Below are 25,403 nucleotides of genomic sequence, written 5' to 3' on the forward strand. Positions count from 1 at the left end.
GAGGTCAGCGGTCAAAGAAAAAAAAAATCCCTCTTGCTCTTCCATGTATGCCAGCCCTGTGGCATTCAAAGCATGTGCAGCCAGTATGTGCTCTATGCTGATCTCATGCATCACAAGATCAGCAAAGAGGATGTGCAAACCCCATGAGTTTGAATACCGTGGGCAGGCACAGAAAAAGAAGCAGCAGAAAGAGCTCCCCCTTTTGCTCCCAATGCAGAGCCTGCCTGTGTTTGTCTGTGTGCATGAATGTGAATGGAGCCTGCCTGGGTGTGAGTGTGTATGTGGATGGTAGCCTGCCTGGGGATGTGTGTGTGTGTGTGAGAGAGAATGTGAATGGTAGCCTGCCTAGAGTGTGTGCGTGTGTGAGAATATGAATGGTAGCCTGCCTATGTGTGCGAGTGTGTGAGAATATGAATGGTAGCCTGCCTATGTGTGCGAGTGTGTGAGAATATGAATGGTAGCCTGCCTATGTGTGCGAGTGTGTGTGAGAGAACGTGAATGGTAGCCTGCCTATGTGTGCGTGTGTGTGTGAGAGAACGTGAATGGTAGCCTGCCTATGTGTGTGTTTGTGAGAGAGTATGAATGGTAGCCTGCCTGCGTGTGTGTATGAATGGTAGCCTGCCTGCGTGTGTATGCGTATGGTAGCCTGTGTGAATGGTAGCCTGCCTATGTGTGTGCGTTTGAATGGAAGCCTGCCTGGGGGTGTATGTGTGTGTGTATGGTAGCCTGCCTGTGTGTGTGCACATGCATGTATGTGAATGGTAGCCTGCCTGTGTGTGTGTGTGAATGGTAAACTGCCTAGGGCTTGAGGGTATGAATGGGAGCCTGCCTGGGGGTGTGTGTGTGTGTGTGTGTGTGTGAATGGAAGCCTGCTTAAGGGGGGATGTGAATGGGAACCTACCTGAGAACGAAGAGAGAGAGCATGTGGAAGAGGAAGCCTGTATGTGAGAGAGAGCATGTGGGAGTGAGAACCAGTGTGTTTATGTGAGAGTGGTAGTCTGCATATGAGTGAGAGCCTGTGTATGTAAGTATGTATGGAAGTGGGAGCCTGTATGTGTGAGAAAGCATGCGACAGCTTGTGTGTTTGTGTGGGAGACACAGCATGTAAAAGTGAAAGCCTGTGTGTGTCTGTGAAGGGGAATGAGAGACAGCATGTGAATGCCTGTGTGTGTAAGCATGTGAGAGTGAAAGCCTGTGTGTGAATGTATATATGGGAGTGGGAGCCTACATGTGTGAGAGAGCATGTGAGAGCCTGTGTGTTTTTGTGTGAGAGAGCATGTAAGAGTGACAGCCTGTGTGTGTCTGTAGGAGGAAATGGAGGCCTGCATGTGAGAATCAGCATGTGAGAGTGAAAGCCTGTGTACTGTGTTTGTGGGAATGAGAGCATGAGTGTAGGAGCATATGAGAAGGAGAGCCTGTGTGTGTGTGTGTTTGTGGGAGCCTGTGAGTGAAAGAGAGCATGTAAGAGTGAGAGCCTGGGTGTGTGAGTGAGAGAGCATAGAAGAGTGGGATTCTGTATAAGAGAAAATGTAAGTATGTGAGAGATAGTCTGTGCGTATGTGTACAAAGGAGGGAGGAAAGAAGACAGAATTAAAGAGACCCTGAAAAAGGAATAAGGAAAAGAAAGATAAGGGGAAAAAAGAGTGGGACCAACTGATTAGAAAAAAAAAGATAAAAACAAAAATTATTTTGCCTTTCAGCGATTGTAAATGCCATCTTTTGGAATATGTATTTCCTATATATTTGTATTTTGCTTTTTCTTCAGTATTCCAGTGTTCACAGAATCTGGCTTCTCAAGCTTTCCATTTCAGTTTTGTTTGCATATTTGTTTCTAAATTTATAGTCTCGTATTCTTTATTAGATAAGAGTCTGTCTGTGTTGTGCATGTGTGACAGAGATGCAGTATTTTGGCTAGTGTGTAGTTTCTCTATAGGGATTTGTAGTGGTCCAGTTTGTTCAGTTTGCACACTAGGTAGAGTATTAGTGTTCTAGGGTCAGGTGTAATGTTTGCGTTACTGTCTTTTCATAGATAAGGTTGCTGTTGTTTGAGTCCTGAGAGTTACTGCTGGTATGGTATAGTAAGGTTCTAGATATTTATTTATTTATTTTGCATGACTTTGTGTTACTCCGCAAAGTGTTTGGCAAAGAAGGGAATTTGTTTTGTTGTCACTGAAGTAACACAGAATTTGATTTTTTTTTTTTTTTTGCACATCCTAGTTCTGTTCTGCACCTGTTGCAAATCTTTTCAAGATGATTGTTATTATTGCTGTTTTATTGTAGTTTTATGCATTTTTGGAAACAGGATCCCTAAAAGAATATATTGATATTTATTACATGATTGAAACTAATGTTTCTGTTAAATGTTTATTTTTTACATGATATTGTATATTTATAAACTGCAAAAAATATAAAAAATACAGATTAATAAGGGATTTTTAATGTTGATAAGTGCTTGAAGTAATAGAATTAAAATATTTTAAAATATCGCTCATGCATGATGGCTGTTACAGACTACTAAGAAATCCATTGTAGGGTGCATGCTAAGGCATTATTTAATCGATAAGAGTACAACTAGTAGAGGCCTAGATCTGTATGTCTAATGCCCACCCATGTTAATGTTTGGCCCCCCAAAAAATTCAGTTCTGTCTATGCCACTGGCAAGAAAAGGGCCAATGGCTGCCAGGGGAGCCCATCCCACCCGACAGCAAAAGAAGAGGTGGTGGAGGTCCACAGCCACCAGGGGGAGCCCATCCTGCTTGGTGGCAGAAGATGAGGAGGCCCATGGCTGCCTAGAGTGCCACTGGTCTGGGGTCAGTGACAGCATGGTCTCTCCTTTCCATCCGTGCAGCCTGGAAAAGGAAGTGGTTGGTCTACATGGGCGGGAAGGAGAGGCCATGCAGTTGTGGCTAGAGGAAAGAACATCACATCCTCTGCACCGTAGCAGGAAGTGGGAGCATCGACCCTGGGCCCACGCGGTGTTGGAGCACAGGAGGAGCAACAGTGAGCCGCCCCCTTCCCCACAGACGCAGAAAACAATGCGACATCAGCCTACGTGGCCTCAAAAAGAGGAAGCTACCTGCTGAACCTCTGCTTCTGATGGCAGTAAATGAATCTGTCTGATGGGGAGAGGAGAGGAGAGGTACTGAGCATATCTGTGTGTGTGGGTATGAGAGCACATCTGTGGGTGTGTGTGTGAGAGCATGTCTGTATGTGTATGAGTGTGTAAGAGCATGTCTGCTTCTGTGTTTGTAAGACTGTCTGTCTGTGTGCGCGTGAAAGAGAGAGGACATATTGTGATTCAGCATATTTGTAGATACGAGAGAGTGTTGCAACCGTCCCTTTCCGACGGCTTCACTCCACCTGCCTCTCTTTGTTTGCTCCTCCTCGTGCTGCAGATGGACGCCTGGCTACCGCGGCATCTGCCTGCCGTCCTCTCCGGCATCCCCGGACCGGCTTGGGCACTGCCTCCCGCCATGCTCCGCTTGTACCATAGGGCGTGCGCGCTGTGCAGCCCTTCTTCTTATTTCCTACTTGGCGCGAACCTCCGGGGCGTCCCCCAGTGATGACGTCATGATGCCCGGATATTTAACGCCTACAATGTTTGCTAGCCTTTGAGTTAGCAAGGGAGGTTATCCTATGGGAATCCTATGGATGGGATTCGCTCTCTGTACCCAGCTACTCTGCCTCTCCAATCTCTATTGGACTCTCTAACGCTAACGGGGTACCCGCTCCTCGGGGGCCTCACTTGCTTTCCAGGTCGCTGTCAGGAAACCGGTACTCGCTCCTCGAGGGCCCATGTTCCCTGACTCGCTGCCTACTCCTACCTTCTCTTCTGTCTGGAAGGATTCGCTAATCTTCAACATCAGTGAATACTACCATCTTCACCTCAGAGCTGTTCCCTGGAACCAGGCACTCGCTCCTCGAGGGCCTGCCTCCGTTCCAGCCCCAGTGCCATCTCCGTGGAACCGCTGTGTGAGTACATCATCTGCAAGCCTCCCAGCTCTCACGGTTCAGATACTCGCTCCTCGAGGGTCTGCTCTCCCTACCCTGGGGATCTCCATACTGGGGTCTTGTATATTCTCCACTGTACTCATTCTCTCAGTTCTTTCCACTACAGCACTGTTACCAGAGGAGTCACTGTTCCAGCGCCTGAGGGATACCAGCTCTGCCGGGCTATTCCAGCTGCTCACTACTGCCACCTCTGGTGGCTTCCTTACACAGTCTAATAAAAGATCAAACTCTGACTTGTGTCTCCTGAGCTAAGCCTGACCTGTGGCCCCCTCACGGGACTTCCCCCGTGGGCATGGTCAGCTGCCACAGTGTCCAAGGGTCCACCCAAACCTCACAGTTTACAACAGAGAGAGAAGAGATTGTAAGCAATTCCTCTCCTCTCTCCTGCTAATCCACAACAATCTCAGGACATCTGGAAATCAAAAGATCCCAGGTAGAGACAACAAGGATTTTATCTTTATTTTAAAATGTAAGTATTGGGTGTGTATGTGACTACTGTTTTGAAATATTTTATTGGTCTTTGGAAAATGTATATGAGTTTTAAATTATTGGATGTTATTCTTGTCAGCTGTTTTGAAATATTTTATTAGTATGGTCTTACTTCTATTGATGATTTTATATTTCCTGATTTTATTGTTTGATGTATTATCAGGAATTGTAATGTTTCTGTTTTCCATTGTTGCACTGCATATATAGTCTGGCCTGTTATGGTTTACAGTTCAGTTTTTGTCTGCATGTTTGTATTACTACTTTTTGATCACTTTATTCTGTATTTGGTGAGGGTCTGCATGTGTTCTGTATGTGTGATTGAGGTTAAGTATTCTGCTAATGTGTCATTTTTATGTAAAGACCTGTAGAAGCTTGTTTTGTTCTGTTTTAGAGCCTAGTATAATGTTAGCAGGGTCACCTTTTTATAGGGTTATAACTATTTGAATGCTGGCGGTTACTGCTGTTTTTGGAATGGGAGGTTTATTATATTGTATTTGTAATTTAGTTTGCTCATGGTTTTCTGAAGACAAAGCCCACATCCAACATGCGTTACAATAGTTCTAATATCAGGTGTTACAAGAGTCTTTTTGGCTTTTATGCAGATTTTTCTGGTTGAAACCACAGCTGTGCATATAAAGATAATATACATGCTGTTGTGATATTTTTACTACAAAAGACTGTACTTTGAGTGTGTTTTTTCATATAAATCTTTTATTATAGATGCATAATTTGATATTGTGTGTGGAGACGGCCGTGGTAGGGGGAAGGGTGGGTTTCTAATACCCTTGCACTAACCCTGATTAGTAAAAGAATACAAATTAAATGTTAAAAAAAACAACAACAAAAAAAAAACAACAAAATGAGGTGGGGCCAGCCCAGTAATTGTTTGCACAGGGCTGCAGAAAAATTAGCACTGGCCCTGCATGGCGGTGCTCTGTGGTGATGCACTGATGGGGGTTCCCACCCCTCCCCAGTGAAGAGACCCTGCACAGTGGTGCTCTGTGGTGATGCACTGATGGGGGTTCCCACCCCTCCCCAGTGAAGAGACCCTGCACAGTGGTGCCATGTGATGATATGCTGGTGGATGATGGGGGAGGGGAGCCCTACTGAGGGGACAACACTGAACACTTTGTGCAAGGAAGTTGTGGAATATAAGATTTAAATAACTAACTAAATAAAAATTGGCCCCGGAGACCCTGACTACGCCTCTGACGGCAACCACAATTTATCTAAAATAACTGCTGTCACTAGACAACCAAACACGATAAAATTATTTTTATGCACACACACACATTTTATAACCAGAGTATTGCACTGCATCACGTACCTTTTATTGGCCCAAATCAAGGACACTACCATTCACCAAGAAAGGATCCTTCTCTTGCAGCAACCTTCACCCTGGCTCAATACATTTAAAAAGCGCCAGCTTCCTTCAACGAATCAGATTGCGCCCTTGGCCGCCACGCCCCCTCTGTCAGCATTTATGGGGCTGAGTCAACACCGGCATAGTAAACTGGGCAGCTGAAACGTTTCAGGTCAAGGGGGGAACGTGTCTCCATGGCACTTTTAAAATATATTTATTACGAAGTTCATATAGATATATAATTTCTAGCTGCTACTGCCGGCTTGGGGGTAACATCCGGTTTGGCGCCCTCTCTCCTCATACCTGCACGTGGTAACCGGGACCGTAGAAGCTCCGCTAATAAAGTCACTAAAAGCACGCATGCGCGGAGCTCCTAGTAATGCGCTCGAGGATCTACCCTGCGCCTGTTGGCTTTAACAGTTTAAACTGTACCGGGGCGGGGAACAGCGCGTGCTATCCGAGCACTCTGCAGTCAGTGAAAATAGAAAAAAAAAAGTCGTCACTGCTTGCAGTGAACCAGCAGCAGCGGCTGCTGTCCGGTGGACGGGTTGCAAGCTGACGGTGTGTCATATTTCCACCCCTAACTTACCCGCAGAGCAGCCGGATCTGGAACCTCATAAGAGGAGGGATAATGGGGGCAAGGGAAGGGAGAGCCGCTTTTCTTTTGGCTTTCACAGTTTCCCGCCGACCCTCACCCCCTGCCTGTGTAAAGGTGTCCGCGAGCTTCCCTGGAACAGCAGATTCTTCACGGCTCTTGCGGGCGGGCGGGGGGCAGCACAGCCTGGCTACACGCCCAACCTGTGGCGGCCTTTGTTATCCTATTCTCCCCAAACAAAACATATGAATTATGTATTACTAGGTTTTGTAGGAAAACAAAAATCGGTAATATTTGGGCGGGGGTGGTGGGGATACTGCTGAGTCTGTAACTAATTCTAATTATTTCCCTGTTTGTATATTTTTCATGCAAACAGTAAGAAATTCATTGAGGTGTATTATTTTCGGGTGGGCGGCTCACGTTCCTGAGTGATTTATAAACTGCCTGCGAGCTGGGTTGCTGAGTGATGAAAGTGCGTTTGGGAGCCCCGAGTGAGGTTTGCCATGGAGAACACGTGGCTGCATGAATGTCACGCCTTGCAGAAGCGTGAGGGGGCAGCTGTCAGACAGCTTATAGGGCGCTTTATCTGATTTCACTTCACGTTAGGATGTCAGGTACATGCGCTCAGTTTATTCTATAGCGGGTTAAGATTCCCAGGGCTGACATTGAACAAGGTTATTGTAGGCTGCATATATATTTATTTTATGGATGACGAAAGGATCACTTGGTGAAAGGTAATAATTGATAAAGTTAAGACATTATGCACATTTCATATTCTTGTGATTTCAGAAATTTTAAGAGGTGTTTATAATTTTCATAGTATTTGTGCCTTGGAAATCAACGAATAGAAATATTTTTTGTTTTTGAAATGTTAGAAATGCTTTAACATAGAAACTGTGACATGTAGTGGCAGTAATGTTATGAGTTTGGGCAGGGCAATATATCGTGGTAATCCTGAATTAAAAAAAAATCCAGCAGCAGCCTCCTCCTTCCACTTTTTCCCAATGGGGAAAAGGAAGCAGGTTCAAAAAGGTTCTGGGATGATGACCTGGCAGAAAATCTCTGACAGTATAATAATTAGCAGCACTTCCAGTCTCCTGTGCTTCTGCGACTGTGGTAAGAGCCATGGAATTGGCCCTGGCTACACAATCAAGTTCTTGCTGAAGGAGACATGAAGCTGGGTCAAGAAGCAGCATTATCGTTGGCTGGTCCATTTCTTCCCATCCTACTGGCTGCTGATCCAAGCATACTAATTCTTAACAGCAGTGATGGCTCCTCATGTCACTTCCTTTTCTCCTTTCACATAGGCTGGAGTTTCAAACTGATGTGCTTTGTGTTGCACAGTTATCAGCACAATACCATGTTCAAAGGAAGAGAAAAGATCCCTAGGAGCTACCACTGCTACTCTTAGATTAATATGGCCAGTTTGGCAGCCATTGGGGAGAGATGTGCCAGCTGATGGAGAAAAAGGGGTGGGAAGGAGAAGAGGCTGTATTTAAGAAGTGTTAACATGTGTATGGGCAGAGGCGTACTGAGGGTCACTGATACCTAGAGGCCAATTTTAATTAATTTAAATTTTAGATTCTGCAATTTCCTTGCACAAAATGTTGTTGTCTCCCCTGTGGAGCCCCCACTTCCCTCATCATCCTCCAGCACATCACCACACGGCACCACCACATGTGGTCTCTTCACTGGGGAGGGATGGGAACCCCGCCAGTGCATCACCACAGCGTGCCCATGCATTGTTAACTTTTCTGCAGCCCTGTGCAAATAATCACTGGGTTGGCCCTTCCTCATTCTGTTTTGTTTTTTTGTTTTACATTTAATTGGTATTCTTTTCTAATCAGGGTCAGTGCAAGGGTATTAGGTACCATAAGTAAATCTTACAGCTTTACATACCGTAAGAACATACGATATGCCATTCTGGGTCAGACCAAGGGTCCATCATTCCCAGTAGCCTGTTTCCAACAGTGGCCAAGGACCTGGCAAGTACCCAAACATTAAATAAATCTCAAGCTACTAAAGCTTATTAATTAATAGCAGTGAATATGCACTGAGTGAAAAAGAATTTTCTTTGATTTGTTTGGGTTTCTTTAATTCTTTATTTATCAATTTTTAAGTTTACAAACATTCAATTTTGCAAATTATGAAAACAAATGGATGACTAAACAATAATTATTATCCATTAAGCAAATATTAATCAACTTAAAAAAAATAGCTTCCATTATAACTCATAAATCAATATAGTATTAATTTGCAAGGATCCGAAACCTACAGGGAGATCATGAACAAACCATCCTTAAAGGATAATAGCATGCACATCTACTAGCTTCCATATTACTTTTACAAATTTATGGGAGACGAAGTAATGGGGGTTTTTGCTTGAAGAAAATCTTTCAGTTGCTTGATGGACCCTTGGTCTGACCCAGTATGGCATGTTCTTATGTTCTTAAGTAATGGGGGTTTTTGCTTGAAGAAAACCTTTCAGTTGCTCAACAGTGAAAAAAACATTTAATTCCGCCCCCTTTAACACACATTTACATGGAAATTTCAACGTAAAGTTATAACCTAAGGAAATTATTTCAGGGTGTAGGGCTAAAAACCCCATACGTCTCTCTTGTGTTATCGAGGAAAGATCTGGAAAAAAAATTTTTACATTTCCATTCATAAATTAAATTGGGAAGTTCCTAAAGTAATTTTTCATAATATTCTGCACATCTGCCAACGTTATCAGCGACACCAAGAGGATAGCTTTATCCAACTCTAAAATTAAACTGCAAATTTAACCTATAAGGATTTACAAATGTTTTTGGTAGAAAATAGCATTTATTTATTGCACTTAAATTCCCTTCCTCAAAACCAAGGACCTCTTGAAAAAATCTTTTTAAGAAAACATAAGGGATTTCTCCCAGTATTCGAGGAAAATTTAAGATCCTTATGTTTAAGTGTCTAGTAGCATTTTCAAGTGCTTCCATTCTTCTGGTGAGAAATTGTTTATCTTTAACCGCAGCAGCTTTAAATGTTAAATTCTCACGTTCCTTCTCCGGCAAAGCAGAAACTTGTGTAGAAATAAAATCCACTTTCTTTTGAAATTCAGAGGAATTTTGAGTATTTTCAGATGCCAAATCCTCAACTTAAGTGTTAAGGTTATTCATTGTAGTAGTAACCCCCACCATCAAGTCCCATAAAGCAGCCATTGTTACAACCTCGAGGCGTTCAGGAATCCTTAGCGGCTTAAATTCTGGGGTAGTCTCTTGCGGTAATTGCAGGTTGTTACCAATAGGACTTACCCCTACTGCCCCTTCTTCCTGCTCGATTCTTGATGTCCCCACGCTGTTTGGCACTCCCGTTGCCACCGCAATTGCTGGAACAGCCTGGAGGGCTGCGGTGTCAGTTGTATTCGCTGCTAGCAAATCGGAAGGGATCCCCTCATTCAGCGCGCCGTGATGAAACATGAGCCCTGAGCTTTGTATCGGGGCTGGTCTGAGGTCTGGGCTCAGCGTTGTCTCCTCCGGAGCGAGACCTTCTCCCTCAGTCCCCTGCTGAGGCTGGAATCGATTTGTTTTAAATGAGCTATTTCTTAACTTAATGGAGTGTCCCCTAGTCCTTCTGTTATCTGAGAGAGTAAATAAACGATTTACATTAACCCGTTCAAGTCCTTTCATGATTTTGTAGATTATCATATCCCCTGCAGACATAAGAACATGCCGTACTGGGTCAGACCAAGGGTCCATCAAGCCCAGCATCCTGTCTCCAATCCAGGCCATAAGAACCTGGCAAGTGCCCAAAAACTAAGTCTGTTCCATGTTACTGTTGCTAATAATAGCAGTGGTTATTTTCTAAGTCAACTTAATAGCTGGTAATGGACTTTTCCTTCAAGAACTTATCCAATCCTTTTTTAAACACAGCTAGAAGAAGAGAAGAGACAGCTGAGGGGGGATATGATAGAGGTCTTTAAGATCATGAGAGGTCTTGAACGAGTAGATGTGAATCTGTCATTTACACTTTCAGATAATAGAAGGATCAGGGGCGTTCCATGAAGCTAGCAAGTAGCACATTTAAGACTAATTGGAGAACATTCTTTTTCACTCAACGCACAATTAAGCTCTGGAATTTGTCGCCAGAGGATGTGGTTAGTGCAGTTAGTGTAGCTGGGTTCAAAAAAGGTTTGGATAAGTTCTTGGAGGAGAAATCCATTAACTGCTATTAATCAAGTTTACTTAGATAACCACTGCTATTAATTGCATCAGTAGCATAGGATCTTCTTAGTGTTTGGATAATTGCCAGGTTCTTGTGGCCTGGTTTGGCCTCTGTTGGAAACAGGGTGCTGGGCTTGATGGACCCTTGGTCTGACCCAGCATAGCAATTTCTTATGTTCTTACATTAACCACATCATGTGGCAACAAATTCCAGAGTTTATTTGTGCGTTGAGTGAAAAAGAACTTTCTCTGATTAGTTCTAAATGTGCCACATGCTAACTTCATGGAGTGCCCCCCTAGTCCTTCTATTATCCAAAAGAGTAATTAACGGATTCACAGATACCTGTTCTAGACATCTCATGATTTTAAACACCTCTATCATATCCTCCCTCAGCCGTCTCTTCTCCAAGCTGAAAAGTCCTAACCTCTTTAGTCTTTCCTCATAGGGGAATTGTTCCATCCCCTTTATCATTTTGGTCGCCTTTCTCTGTATCTTCTCCATCGCAACTATATCTTTTTTGAGATGTGGCGAACAGAATTGTACACAGTATTCAAGGTGTGGTCTCACCATGGAGTGATACAGAGGCATTATGACATTTTCCATTTTATTCACAATTCCCTTTCTAATAATTCCCAACATTGTTTGCCTTTTTGACTGCCCGCAGCACACTGAACCGACAATTTCAATGTCAATATGATGCGTAGATCTCTTTCTTGGATGGTAGCTCCTAATATGGAACCTAACATTGTGTAACCATAGCATGGGTTATTTTTCCCTATATGCATCACCTTGCACTTATCCATATTAAATTTCATCTGTCATTTGGATGCCCAGTTTTCCAGTCTCACACAGTCTTCCTGCAATTTATCACAATCTGCTTATGATTTAACTACTCTGCATAATTTTGTATCATCTGCAAATTTGATTACCTCACTTGTCATATTAATTTGCAGTTCATTTATGTTTAAACAATTTTATTGAGTTTCCAACAAAACATCATGGTACAAATGGCTGGGCGCAGGTGGTTCTGCTGCTACCCCCAGCAATACTGACAACAATTACAGCAATATCAATTTTTTTTTTGCAGTTCATTTATAAATACATTGAAAAGTACGGGTCCCAATACAGATCCCTGAGGCACTCCACTGCCCACTCTCCTCCACTGAGAAAATTGTCCATTTAATCCTATTCTCTGTTTCCTGTCTTTTAGCCAGTTTGTAGTCCACGAAAGGACATCGCCACCTATCCCATGACTTTTTACTTTTCCTAGAAGCCTCTCATGAGGAACTTTGTCAAACACCTTCTGAAAATCCAAGTACACTACATCTACCGGTTCACCTTTATCCTCATGTTTATTAACTCCTTCAAAAAAGTGAAGCAGATTTGTGAGGCAAGACTTGCCTTGGGTAAAGCCATGCTGACTTTGTTCCATTAAACTATGTCTTTCTATATGTTCTATGATTTTGATATTTAGAACACTTTCCACTATTTTTCCTGGCTAACTGGTCTGTAGTTTCCCAGATCGTCCCTGGAGCCCTTTTTAAATATTGGGTTACATTAGCCACCCTCCAGTCTTCAGGTACAATGGATGATTTTAATGATTGGTTACAAATGTTTACTAATAGGTCTGAAATTTCATTTTTTAGTTCCTTCAGACCTCTGGGGTGTATACCATCCAGTCCAGGTGATTTACTATTCTTCAGTTTGTCAATCAGGCCTACCACATCTTCTAGGTTCACCGTGATTTGGTTCAGTCCACCTGAATCATTACCCATGAAAACCTTCTCTGGTACAGGTATGTCCCCAACGTGTTGTTCTGTTGGATCCTTTTTCCAATTTTTGAATGAAGATCTTTTGGCTAAAATAGCTCACCTTTTAACCATGCAGGTAATCGTTTTGCCTTCTTTCCACCTTTCTTAATGTGTGGAATACATCTGGACTGTGCTTCTAGAATGGTATTTTTTAACAATGACCACGCCTCTTGCACATTTTTTACTTTTGTAGCTGCTCCTTTCAGGTTTTTTCTAACAATTTTTCTCATTTTCTCAGTTTCCCTTTTGAAAGTTTAGCACGAGAGCCGTGGATTTGCACACTGTTCCTCTTCCAGTCATTAAATCAAATTTGATCATATTATGATCACTATTGCCAAGCGGCCCTACCACTGTTAGTTCTCTCACTAAATTCTGTGCTCCACTGAGAATTAGATCTAAAATTGCTCCCTCTCTCGTTGGTTATTGAACCAATTGCTCCATAAAACTGTCATTTATTCCATCCAGGAACTTTATCTCTCTAGCATGTCCCGATGATACATTTACGCAGTCAATATTGGGATAATTGAAATCTCCCATTATTACCGCACTACCAATTTGGTTAGCTTTCCTAATTTCTCTTAGCATTTCACTGTCCATCTCACTATCTTGGCTAGGTGGACAGTAGTATACTCCTATCTCTATAGTCTTTCCCCCACACAAGGGATTTCTACCCATGCAAGATGTTTATCCTGTTGGACTCTATGCCATCCCGGACATAAAGTGCTACACTGCCTCCCGGGTGCTCCTCTCTGTCATTGCGATATAATTTGTACCCCAGTATAGCACTGACCCATTAGTTATCCTCCTTCCATCATGTCTCTGAGATACCAGTTAAGTCTGCCATTCACTGCTGTATATTCTAATTTTCTCATCTTACTTCTTAGACTTGTGGCATTAGCATACAAACATTTCAAAGTGTGTTTTTGTTTGTATTTTCATTCTGCTTTTTAATTGATAGGGATAAGTTAGAATTTTTTAGCTCAGGTGAGTTTTTAGTTACAGGCACTTGGACTACTTTTCTTATTATTGGAACCTCACTGTCGGGATGCCCTAGTTCTAATGCCTCATAAGTATCCTTTGAAGATACCTCCTTCCGAACCATGCGCTGCTGAGCGACTGTTGGCTTTCCCCTTTGTTCTAGTGTAAAAGCTGTTCTATCCCCTTTTTAAAGGTTAGCGCCAGCAGTCTGGTTCCACCCTGGTTAAGGTGGAGCTCATCTCTTCGGAAGAGACTCCCCCTTCCCCAAAAGGTTCCCCAGTTCCTTACAAAACTGAATCCCTCTTCCTTGCACCATCGTCTCATCCATGCATTGAGAACTCCGGAGCTCTGCCTTTCTCTGGAGACCTGAGCGTGGAACAGGGAGCATTTCAGAGAATGCTACCCTGGAGGTTCTGGATTTAAGCTTTCTACCTAAGAGCCTAAATTTTGCTTCCAGAACTTCCCTCCCACATTTTCCTATGTCGTTGGTGCCCACATGTACCACGGCAGCTGGCTCCTCCCCAGCAATGTCTAAAATCCTATTTAGGTGATGGGTGAAATCCGCCACCTTCGCACCAGTCTAACTTCTGTTTATTCGCTGCCTTACTGACTATTAAAAGCACAAACACACTAAATAATATTCCCCAATAGTTAACTTTTGCCCCAATGATTTTAAAAAAGAAAATTTCCCAAGCAAAACTTACTGATTCCTTTCAGCCACCGGCAAGATGATACTGTCCTCTCAGTGCTCTCACTGGATTGTGGGTTACTGAGCTCTTCCTTTGCAATATATATTGTGCTTCTAAGGTAAATTAGTGCAAAACAATCCCTTTGGAGATTTACACTACAGATAGTTCTCCTGAGTGACTCACTACTGTTCTGATTAACAAATGATGGTACCTAATCAAATCAATCACACACCCTTAGCACTTCAGTTAGTCAGCCAGAGTGACTCATTGCTCTCTTGATTAGCAAATGTTGGTACCTAATCAAACCAAATCACACTACCTTAACACCTCTCCAAGGTGAGTAACTGAACTGAACTTTTCAACCTTTTTACTTAGGTATACACTGCTCCTAGCTTATTTCTAGCTTTTGGCTACCTTTTTTATTTATTTATTTTTTTCAATATACAAACACTAACTACTGCTAATTAACTGCCTTACTGACTGACTATTTAAAAATACAAACAGTCTAACTTCTGTTTATTCGCTGCCTTACTGACTATCAAAAGCACAAACACACTAAATAATATTCCCCAATAGTTAACTTTGCCTCAATACTTTTAAAAAAGAAAATTTCCCAAGCAAAACTTACTGATTCCTTTCAGCCACCAGCAAGGTGATCCTCTCCTCTCAGTGCTCCAAACTGAACAGCCTAACTTCCTTAGCCTTTTATGCCCCAACCTTCCCCTTCCATGACCCTCTACACACACAACTTCAAATTATGCATTTTTTTCTTTTTTTATAATATCTATTCCTATAAGCCTAGACACATCATACAAATAGCATCATTGCAAGAAGAAAATATACATCAACACTGAACCTACTTCATATACAGCATATATTCTATAACAGCCAAAAGACTCATTTTTTATATCCTACCATCCCCTTCCCTTCTGTCCCCTCTCCATCCATACACACACACCATTCACAAGATTTTACATGAAAAAACACTGAGTACAGACTTTTGAAGTGAAAATATTACAATAGCATTTATATTATATTTACATGCACTGCTGTGGTGTCAACCAGAAAAGCGAAAAAGACTCTTGTAATATATATGGTATTAGGATTATTATGACACATGTTGGGTAGGGGCTTGGTCTTCAGGAAACCATGAGCAAATTAAATTACAATTACAAAATAATAAACCTGCCATTCCAAAATGGCACTAACTGCCAACACTCAAACAGTTATAACCCTATGAAAAGGTGACCCTGCTAACATTACATTAGGCCCTAAAACACCAATGTACCTCCTATTAGGAAAACAGAACAAACCAAGCTTCTGTAGATCCCTACATAGAAATGACACATTAGCACAGTGTTTCCCACTCTTTTCAAGCCCATGGCACACTTATATAAAGAAAAATATTGTGTGGTGCACCAGTCTCCATGGAGAGGCAATGTAGACTGTGAGCGGACCCATATGACAAAATTAAGACTTATGGAAGCATTGAAAGCCCCACCTGTCTCTCTTACAAATTTTAAAACAAAGGGAGCGAGGAGGGCAGAGACTCACAGGTTCTCCCAGGACAAGCAGGATGGCAGTCCTCACATATGGGTGACGTCACCGGACGGAGCCCTATAATGGAAAACTTTCTGTCAAAGTTTCTAGAAAGCTTTGACTGGCACGTTGATTGCATTGAGCATGCCCAGCATGCCATTATCCCTGTGTCCACAGGGGTCTCCCTTCAGTCTTCTATTTTCCATACTGCAGTTAGCATCGCTTTCAGGAGCTCTGTGAGATTTCTCAGAACTTTTCCTCACGGAAACACTTGAAGTTTTACTTCACAAATAATTTTTCCCTACACGGGTCTTTCTTCGCGCACATTTAATCAATGCTCGGTGAGTACTATGCCCTGTTTTTCGGTCTGTTCCTGTTGCCTCATTAATGGTTTCCCCAGCTTAACAACCGAATTGCCTCCTCCCTTCTCCCTATATTTTCATGCTCAATTAGCCCCACAAAGTCTGCGAGTGTCCTCCTGCGATCCTCCACCGGGTTATTGGGGCTAGAGGGATAGGGACGTCCATGGTTACCGTTGCCACCAGGGCAGTTGTCGAGGCCATCGATGCTCTCATCCCATACATGCCTCCATCGATTCCCTCGGTGCCTTCGTTGCGGTCTATGCCCCTATCGATGCTGTCCTGCCGCCTTCGATGTCATTGATGCTTTCTTCGATGCCCCCTTCGGTTCCATCAATGCCCGCATCTATTCTGTCGGTGCCATCGGGGTTTACATCGATGGCACTGATCCCTCCATGAATGCCATCGCTGCCGCCATCAATACCGTCAATACTACCGGAGCACCTAAATGCAATGCCCTCGACTAAACAAAACGCTCCATACTTTGGGTTCTTAAAGCCCCGTATAATCCTAGGGCACCAGACAGTGCCAGGAAGCAGTGCAGGCATGGTGACAGTCCGTCACCACTCGCCATCCGAGACAGCGAGGGCATCCACCTCGGCGCTGGGGAAAGACCGGGCCGAGCACCGTGGCAATCATCATCACCGGCACGATAACCGTCTGCCACCAACACATCTTACTCGGTGCTGGAGAATGACCGGGCTGAGCGCCAAGGGAGACCGCTACTGCCACCGACACTGTTCTGCACATCGGTGGCAGTTCCTCGGTGCTGGAGAATGACTGGGCCGAGCTCTGAGGGATACTTCTTCCGCACCGGCGTCAGTGTTCATTGAACAAGTTGCGAAGCAGGCCCAGGTTCATGAGTCCTGTGCTGCTCTGTACCTGAGGCGCTGAGGCATTTCCACACCGGTGCCGGGTACTGAGCCACCACAAAATAATGTGGAAGCGCCAGTAATGCCTAGCGTGTCTCCTCTGTAGCTGCACTACCATACCAGCTTACAGAGTTGAGCCGGACATTTACGTCCCTCAGGCTGTCCTCGATGCATCCAGAAATCCACGGAGCCATCGAGATTCACCGACTCGTCCTTCTGCGATTCACCACAAAGGACGGTAAGTACTCTAATCCCGCTTCAGCAACAATCCCATCGAGACCTGGTCGCTAAATCGGGCCACATGGTTTCGGAAGGTTCTAGGTCGTATTCTCCTCCAAGAACTGTATTAGTGTCACATATCGCTATTACCAGCTATGTTTGACACAACACCAGGAGATTCTCTCTCAATAATTTGGGAATGCATCGAGACGTCCTCCCGTTGCCAACAACGGGACTCCGTACTCAAAAATACTCTGGCTTCTGGTTCTAGAAGGCTGGTTCTAGAAGGCTGTAGAAGACCTGTTGCCGAGGCGAGGGCTACAGGGTGAATTGGCCTTTTATAGGCCAAAGCTTCTGATATCATCAAGGGCACCATGGAGGGTTTCCTGCTGTGGGCCCTTTAAACTACGGCAGGTCAGGCGTGTGTGTGCTAGGGGCAGCGGCAGCATTCCTTCCAGTATTGCATCGGGGCTGCTCAAGCGTGGTGGATTGCCGCACGTCCGTCTGGTGGGGGTTCTCCGGCATCGGGGTTTCCAGCTTGTGGCCTGAGATTGGAGGTAAATGAGAAGGTTCGCAGGGTAGATCTGCGGACTGCCAAACATAATGTTTGTTTTATGTATCTACGGTTTCTTTGTTTTCTATGGTGTGCCCACCTTCTATTCTTTGCCTAGAACTAATTGTATTTTGTTTTATATTTGCTGGGGCAGTATAGCGTTCCTCCCTACTGCTTCAAATTTAGGCCTGGATTCATCAAACTATCAAGATGGGCGTGTTTTATGGTAATGGCGCACTTTGCAATAAATAGGCTATCTTAGCGCTTCGTATAGGTATTATCACAGAGTGCGAAAATCTTTTCATACTTTGCAGTAAGTACCACAATTGTTGCAATTCCTACCTTCAACCACTGGGGGGGGGGGAGAGTGAGAGAGCGCGTCTAGCTATAAGGCCCTGCTAGTAGTTAGTTATTTATACCTCTCTATGAGGCCCACCTAGTTACTCGAGGTGAGGTTTAAGTAGTAGTGTAGGGGTTAGGGGCTACTTTGACATTCAGTGTGAGACTTACGAACAGAACAGTACACTCTTGTGAAGATTTGATGTCCTTCGAAGTGAGGAAACTCGCACAGAGCTAAGATTTGTATAATGTTCTCTCAACCTAGCTTGATGGACTCTACCTGTGATGCCAGCCCACTTGGCCAGAAATCCCGCCCCAAACTCCTCCCCCTTTTCCAAATTAGCATCATGCGTTATGGCGCTTCCACTATGCGTTATGGTGCTTTTCGCATGCGTTAACCCCCTTAATGATTAATAATACATATTTTGTTCCAGTAAAAACTGGAGTTGATAATAACAATATACCGTATTTTTCGCTCCATAAGACGCACCTGACCATAAGATGCACCAAGGATTCAGAGGGGGAAAATTAAAAAAAAAAAAAATGTTTGTGCTAAACCGGCTCTGTCCCCTGGTGTCTGTGCGTCTTATGGAGCAAATTAGGGGAGTGCATAACATTTTTTTTTCTCCCCATTTTGTTTTCAGGTCTGGGGAGGGCCATTTCGGTCCACTCCCTAGATCAGAAAACTTTTATCTTTCTCTGGAAACCACCCCCCCCCAAAAAAAACAAAACCCCATCCCAACCCTTTAAATTAACACCCCCCCCCCCAAGACCTGCCAACTTAATTTACTACAACCCCCCACCCTCCTGACCCCCCCAAGACCTGCCAAAAGTCCCTGGTGGTCCAGCGGGGGTCCAGGAGCGGTCCGGGAGCGATCTCCTGGGCTTGGGCTGTCGGCTGCCAGTAATCAAAATGGCGCCGACGGCCCTTTGCCCTTACTATGTCACTGGGGCAAAGGGCCGTCGGCGCCATTTTGATTACTGGCAGCCGACAGCCCAAGCCCAGGAGATCGCTCCTGGACCCCCGCTGGACCACCAGGGACTTTTGGCAGGTCTTGGGGGGGGGGGGGTCAGGAGGGTTGGGGGGGTTGTAGTAAATTAAGTTGGCAGGTCTTGGGGGAGTCAGGTGGGGGGGTTGTTAGATTTTTAGGGGGTTTTTTTTATATTCGCTCCATAAGACGCACATACATTTTCCCCCCACTTTTGGGGGGAAAAAAGTGCGTCTTATGGAGCGAAAAATACGGTACTTTAGTTTTGATCCATCATTGAGGCTAAAATGAAGTTTACTGAAGGTGTCAGGAGCAGACATGGGCATTAGCTTTGCTGGTAACTGTGTAAATTGTTAGAAAACATGTTGCTAACACATGACGAGAGTCCTGTATTGAATTAGTGTTGGCCTTGTAAAACTCAAATAAGAAGATAAGGCCTGAAGTGGCCTACCTATGGGGCCGATGCAATATTAAATGAGGAAAGCAGGCGCTGACTTTTCAGCGCCCGCTTTCTTAATGCATGCATTGTGCCCGCAAGGGGGGGCGCCATACAATAAACAAATTTAGGGGGTCACACTAGCAAGGAGGCGCTAGGGTCGCTTGCCGACCTTAGCACCTCCTTGTTAATGCGACCCCCGCATTTATCGGTGTCTGTTTTCATAATACATCCAGCCGATTATGAAAACCGATGCGAGCATATTAGCATCAGTCTTCAAAGCAGCCAGCAGAGGGGTTTTTTTTCTTTATTTTTTTTTTTAACTTTTAAAAAAGAACAGAAAAGCTGTTTTTTCCCCATTGATAGTGGGGCTGAATTAGCCATGCTGTCATGGGAACTGTCAATCAGACCCAGAAGGCGGAGCTTCAAAGTAGGTTTCAGAAGTTTGTCTCTGAGGCTGCGTGTGAGTTCCCACGCAGGCAAACAGAATCTCCTCAGTCTGTTTTTTCTGTGCGCGGGAACGCACGCGGAGCTTCAGTTTCCTCAGACTTTCTTTTTTGTGGCAAATTTTTCTCAGCAGTTTTTCAATTTCTCATCGGTCTAAAGTTAGAACATGCCCTGGCCATCGGGTTTTAAGCCCTGTCCCTGCGGGAAGATAATGTCCATAACCGATGGACACGAGCAATGTTACTGGTGTCTGGGCCTAGACCACCAACAGGATTCCTGTCACCATTGCGGCAAGATGTCCCTGAGGGCCCGCACAAAGAAGTTCATATGCCCCCCCCCCCCCCCCCCCCCCCCGGAAGCTCACTCTTCCCCAGGGCCTGCAAAGTCGCTTCCCCTTGAGGCATGTCGAGCAGCGTCGGTGGAGCCGACCACATCCAGGCCTGGAGGTGGAAAAAAGGGACGCTAAAAGACACAGGGAGCACGACAATGTATCGATGAATCTTCTGCTAAGCACTCAGGCGTTGACAAGTACCAGGGAGCTGAGTACATCGACACATACCAAGACTCATTCCAAATCAAATCATTTGACATAAGTTGAGTTGCTCCATCGGCGCACTGCATCGAGTCCAACAGCGTCGGCGTCGATGGGCAAAACAAGGGCGACACCTCATGCGTCGACCGCGAAGTCATCGCACCAGACGCAGGCACAGAGTCTGACGCTGACTGCGCTGGCGCACTCAGAACCCAACAAAACGCGCCGTCATTCTACGGCGCAGTCTCACCGATCCTCGACGCATTTTTCAACAACATTGACGCATTCGACGACGCAGACGAAGCAAACCCAAAAGAGGGTGGCATAACCACTACATCATGCAGAGAAGCGACGAAAGATAAAATCCCATCGAGATTCCTCGACGCAAGAGCATATTCCAGCAACATTACAGCCGACTCACCCACAATGGAGCCCCCAACACAGTGCAGGGTTTCCCTTGTCATTGGCCATGACAGGATCTGATGATGAGTGGGTGAGAGTCACGTCTCACTCATCGAAGTCGTCAGCTTCCTCTGTACAAGTGTTTTCAGATTTGCTTCGGCTGATAGTCTGCAGGAACCGTTGATAGGCAAACCAAAGGCAAAAGAAGACTTGCATTCTGAGAAACACCCACAACCAGACACAGATATCTTAGCAGCGGCACTTCCACCACGAGGTAAAGCTCCAGATAAGAAACAGCCTATGCCTCGTCAAGCTTTCACACAGCTTTCAGAGGCTTTTTCAAAAGTATGTAATCAACCTTTGCTCTACCTCCCTCATCTCCAAGCACGAGATCTCCGTCTCTAGAGCCCGCGAAAATCCAGTCTCCTGCTAGGCGAATATCTCCGGTAGCAGGTAGAACTTCTCCACAACCTTGCCAACGAGGACAGCCGCAGGCAGCCCCTCATCGAATTCCTACTCCAACTTCTCCACCATCATCTCCAGATACTTCCACTGGGTATCCTTCCGACCCCCCCCCCCCCCCAGATGAGCCTGTGGAGCCTTATTCTGTGCCGGAAGACTTGACATACCCCAAGTTTCTGGAAAAGTTCAGGTCCGTGCTTAACCTAGAAGTGCAAAAACTTCCCGATTCTAGGGCAGAGACATTAGATCTCTTAAAAATCTTTGATCTTCCAGTGGAACCTACATCACTTCCATCTCATCAGGTTCTTGACGGCGTGCTGGAAAAGTCACGATTCCGGCAGTCTTGAGAAAAACAGATCTCAAGTACAAGATGAAACAGTCTCCTTACTATTCAGTACCTCAGTTACCGCATGCATCCATTGTGGTGGAATCCGCGTTACACCGCGCAAAGAAGACACGTTTACACTCGCCCCCCCCCCCCCCGGGGAAGGAATATCGCTGCTTAGATGAGTTTGCAAAACGTTCTTTCCAGGCAGCCATGTTAACTGCGAAGATTAATCATCATCAATTCTATATAGTACAATATCTGCATTTATTTATTTTATTTTATTTTTTAAGTCTTTTCTATACCGTCGTTTGGTGGGGACCGTCACAACGATTTACATTAAGGCACATAAAAGTAATGATACTACAATTTGTCCGTTTACATAGGTACCATAAGGTTCGGTAACATAGTTTGTTATCAGTGTTCGTTGTTAAATGTGATTAATCATGCCCATGTCTTTCCTTCTCAGTTTTAATTACAGTGCTAATTTTACAAATGTAACTTATCCATTAGTAATGGTGTACTATATCTTAAAAACTACACACTTAGTGAATTTCTGCAGTGTGTATGGTTGTTTAATTGTTCGTGCTTTGCCCATCCCTGGCTTCTATTCTCCCTTCTCTTTCTGGAAAGCTTGTTTAAATAGCCAGGTTTTCAAACTTTTTCTAAAGGTTTTGCTGTCTCTTTGTAGCCTTAAATCCAAGGGCATGGAGTTCCATAGTATGGGTCCTGCCAATGATAGTGCCCTCTCTCTTACTTGTGTTAGTTCTTGCTGTTTTGACTGATGGTATAGTCAAGAGGGCTTTGTTTGCTGACCTTGGGTTTCTGTTAAGGACGTGTACTCGGAGGGCTGTATTTAACCAGTCTGCGTTTTCGTTATGTATTAACTTATGTATGGTGCATAATGTTTTGTAATGGATTCCTTGTTCGATCGAAAGCCAGTGTAGTTCATCCAGTGTTTCCGTGATATGTTCTCTTTTGTTTTTGCCGGTTAAACTCTTGCTGCTGTGTTTTGCAAAATTTGCAGTGGTCTTAGTGAGGTGTATGGTAGGCCTAGTAGAAACATGAGTGCTTACAGATGCTCAAACTCCATTTGCCATCACCTGATCCATCTACCCCGCTTCCTCAATCCATCCAAGATATGGAAGAAGGAATTCGACATTTATTACGCACGGTTTACAAGGCATTCGAAACGCCATCGAGAGCGTTGGCCTCTGCAATTGCAGCACGTCGCATGGCCTGGTTGAGATCCAGTGCCATACGTGACGACGTGCAAGATAAACTGGCAGGTTTACTCTGCAAAGGAGACAACCTCTTCGGAACCCGTTTTCAGGAGACTGTGGCCCAACTAAAGGAGCAATCCGTGGCGGTGCAGTCTCTAATGCACCCACAACCTTATTCTGCATCATCTAGACGCTATTACGCACCATCTCATAGACAGCCGTTCAATAGAAGGCCATATCGTCCGTATGCGTCTACAGGCCACAGCCATATCAACCACCACTAAGAGCAGCACCACAACAGCAGCTGCACAACCAAAGAGGGTGACCTCGTGCTCAAAGGCCTCAGAGCCAGCAACCCGCTCCGGCCCCCAAAACCCTTTCCTCTTTTTAGAAGTCGCTCAGTCACCTCCATTGCCACACTTCACAGCGGGAAGAATCACAGTGCATATCCAAGAGTGGGAAAAGATAACCACCGATCGATGGGTTCTGGACATAGTGCGCCATGGGTACAACCTTCAATTCACAACATACCCACCACTTCCATCGAATTTCACCAAGGGGAGAACATCGAATCAACATCAATTGGGAGTAGAAAATAGCATCCCTTTTACGACAACGGGTGATACATCTAGTCTCCCCCTCCTCCAAAACTACAGGATTTTACTCCCCATATTTCCTAATCCCCAAAAAATCGGGGAATCTATGCCCCATCCTCGATCTCCGAGAGCTCAACAAATATTTACTCAAGGAGAAATTCAAAATGATTTCCCTCAAATCCATTCTTCCTTTGCTACATCACGATTGGATGTGTTCCATAGATCTGAAGGATGCATATACGCACATTCCTATGCACCAGGCTTCCTGGCATTACCTATCTTTCCAGTTCAAAGCACAACACTACCAATACAAGATTCTGCCGTTTGGGGTCTCGGCGGCACCCAGAGTGTTTGCGAAGTGCATGGCGGTGGTGGTGGCGTTCCTTCGACAGCAAGGTATCAAGATATTTCCATATCTGGACGATTGGCTCATAGTGGCCTCCAGTGCAGAGACACTCCAACTACAACTTCAAAACACAATCCAATGTGTGAAAAGACTGGGTTTGATTGTCAGTTACGAAAAATCAAACCTCCAACCCACACAAATACTACAGTTCATAGGAGCTTGACTGGACACAACCAGAAACAGAGTTTTTCTTCCGGAGGAAAGGAGGCTCGTTATTCGACAATCTCTCCAAACCACTCAATCACCGTCTGCCCGTCAGATACTGAAGGTCTTGGGCCACATTGCCGCAGCCATTCACACAGTACCGAATACCAGACTGCACATGCGCCGTCTCCAGTGGGGTCCCAAGAGGCAATGACATAAACACTCTCAACCATTGACATGGAAGTTATCCTTAACCCCAGAGATGTTGAAGGATATACAATGGTGGCTGAACAGAACTGCACTCACAAAAGGTGCCCCGTTCACCGTATTGCCACACAACATGGTACTCACTAGGGATGTGAATCGTGTGATTGATCGTCTTAACGATCGATTTTGGCTGGGGGGGGAGCAAATCTGATCGTCATGGTTTTTTTGGTTAAAAAATCGTCAAATCGTAAATCGGCGGGAAAACCGGCACACCAAAACAACCCTAAAATCCACCCCGACCCTTTAAAACAAATCCCCCACCCTCCCGAACCCCCCCAAAATGTTTTAAATTACCTGGGGTCCAGTGGGGGGGGGGTCCCGGCATATCTCCCGCTCTCGGGCCATGGCTGCGTTAATAGAAATGGCACCGGTGGCCCTTTGCCCTTACCATGACAGGGCAAAAGTAGCGCCGGCGCCATTTTGAATATTGGCAATACGGCCCGAGTGCAGGAGGTCGCTCCCGGACCCCCGCTGGACTTTTGGCAAGTCTTGTGGGGGTCAGGAGGCCCCCCCAAGCTGGCCAAAAGTCCCTGGGGGTCCAGCGGGGGTCCGGGAGCGATCTCCTGCACTCGTGACGTCGGGTGACAGGAACCAAAATGGCGCCGGCGCTACCTTTGCCCTGTCATATGGTAAGGGCAAAGGGCCACCAGCTCCATTTCTATTAACGCAGCCGTGGCCCGAGAGCAGGAGATCGCGCCGGGGACCCCCCCCCCCAGTGGACCCCAGGTAATTTAAAACATTTTGGGGGGGTTCGGGAGGGAGGGGGATTTGTTTTAAAGGGTCGGGGTGGGTTTTAGGGTTGTTTTGGTGTGCCGGTTTTCCCGCCCTCCCCCGATTTACGATTTTTTGACAATAAATCGGGGAAATTGCTATTGTATCACGGCTCTAACGATTTTTGACGATTTAAAATATATCTGACGATTGTTTGAAATCGTCAAAAAACGATTCACATCCCTAGTACTCACAACAGATGCCTCCCGCAAGGGATGGGGAGTGCATCTTGACCACCTAGAGGCACGAGGCCTCTGGTCCCTGGGCGAACAACATTTCCAAATCAATCTTTTGGAACTACGAGCGATACGGTACGCGTTACAAACCTTTGTCTCCCACCTGTGAGGTCAACGAGTCATGGTCTACACGGACAATCAAGTAGCCAT

At 45.0% G+C, this 25,403-nt stretch overlaps 2 protein-coding genes across 8 annotated transcripts in view; one reads left to right on the forward strand and one right to left on the reverse strand.

Moving 5' to 3' along the window:
- DBF4 (DBF4 zinc finger) overlaps nucleotides 1-6,622 on the reverse strand; it is a 161,991-nt gene extending 155,369 nt beyond the window's left edge. For 4 of the 5 annotated variants that reach the window (XM_029588795.1, XM_029588793.1, XM_029588798.1 and 1 more), the window contains exon 1: nucleotides 5,828-6,044. The gene's annotated coding sequence lies outside the window, so the exon portion shown is untranslated. Of the gene's footprint in view, nucleotides 1-5,827; nucleotides 6,045-6,452 lie in introns of those variants that run through there. The other variant, XM_029588794.1, reaches the window with a different exon arrangement.
- SLC25A40 (solute carrier family 25 member 40) overlaps nucleotides 6,301-25,403 on the forward strand; it is a 127,197-nt gene continuing 108,094 nt past the window's right edge. The window contains exon 1 of one of the 3 annotated variants that reach the window (XM_029588800.1): nucleotides 6,301-6,424. The gene's annotated coding sequence lies outside the window, so the exon portion shown is untranslated. Of the gene's footprint in view, nucleotides 6,425-6,798; nucleotides 7,193-25,403 lie in introns of those variants that run through there. The other 2 variants (XM_029588801.1, XM_029588799.1) reach the window with 2 other exon arrangements.

The sequence above is a fragment of the Rhinatrema bivittatum genome, chromosome 2 (genome assembly GCF_901001135.1).
Source record: "Rhinatrema bivittatum chromosome 2, aRhiBiv1.1, whole genome shotgun sequence".
In the NCBI taxonomy this organism is placed as follows: domain Eukaryota; kingdom Metazoa; phylum Chordata; class Amphibia; order Gymnophiona; family Rhinatrematidae; genus Rhinatrema; species Rhinatrema bivittatum.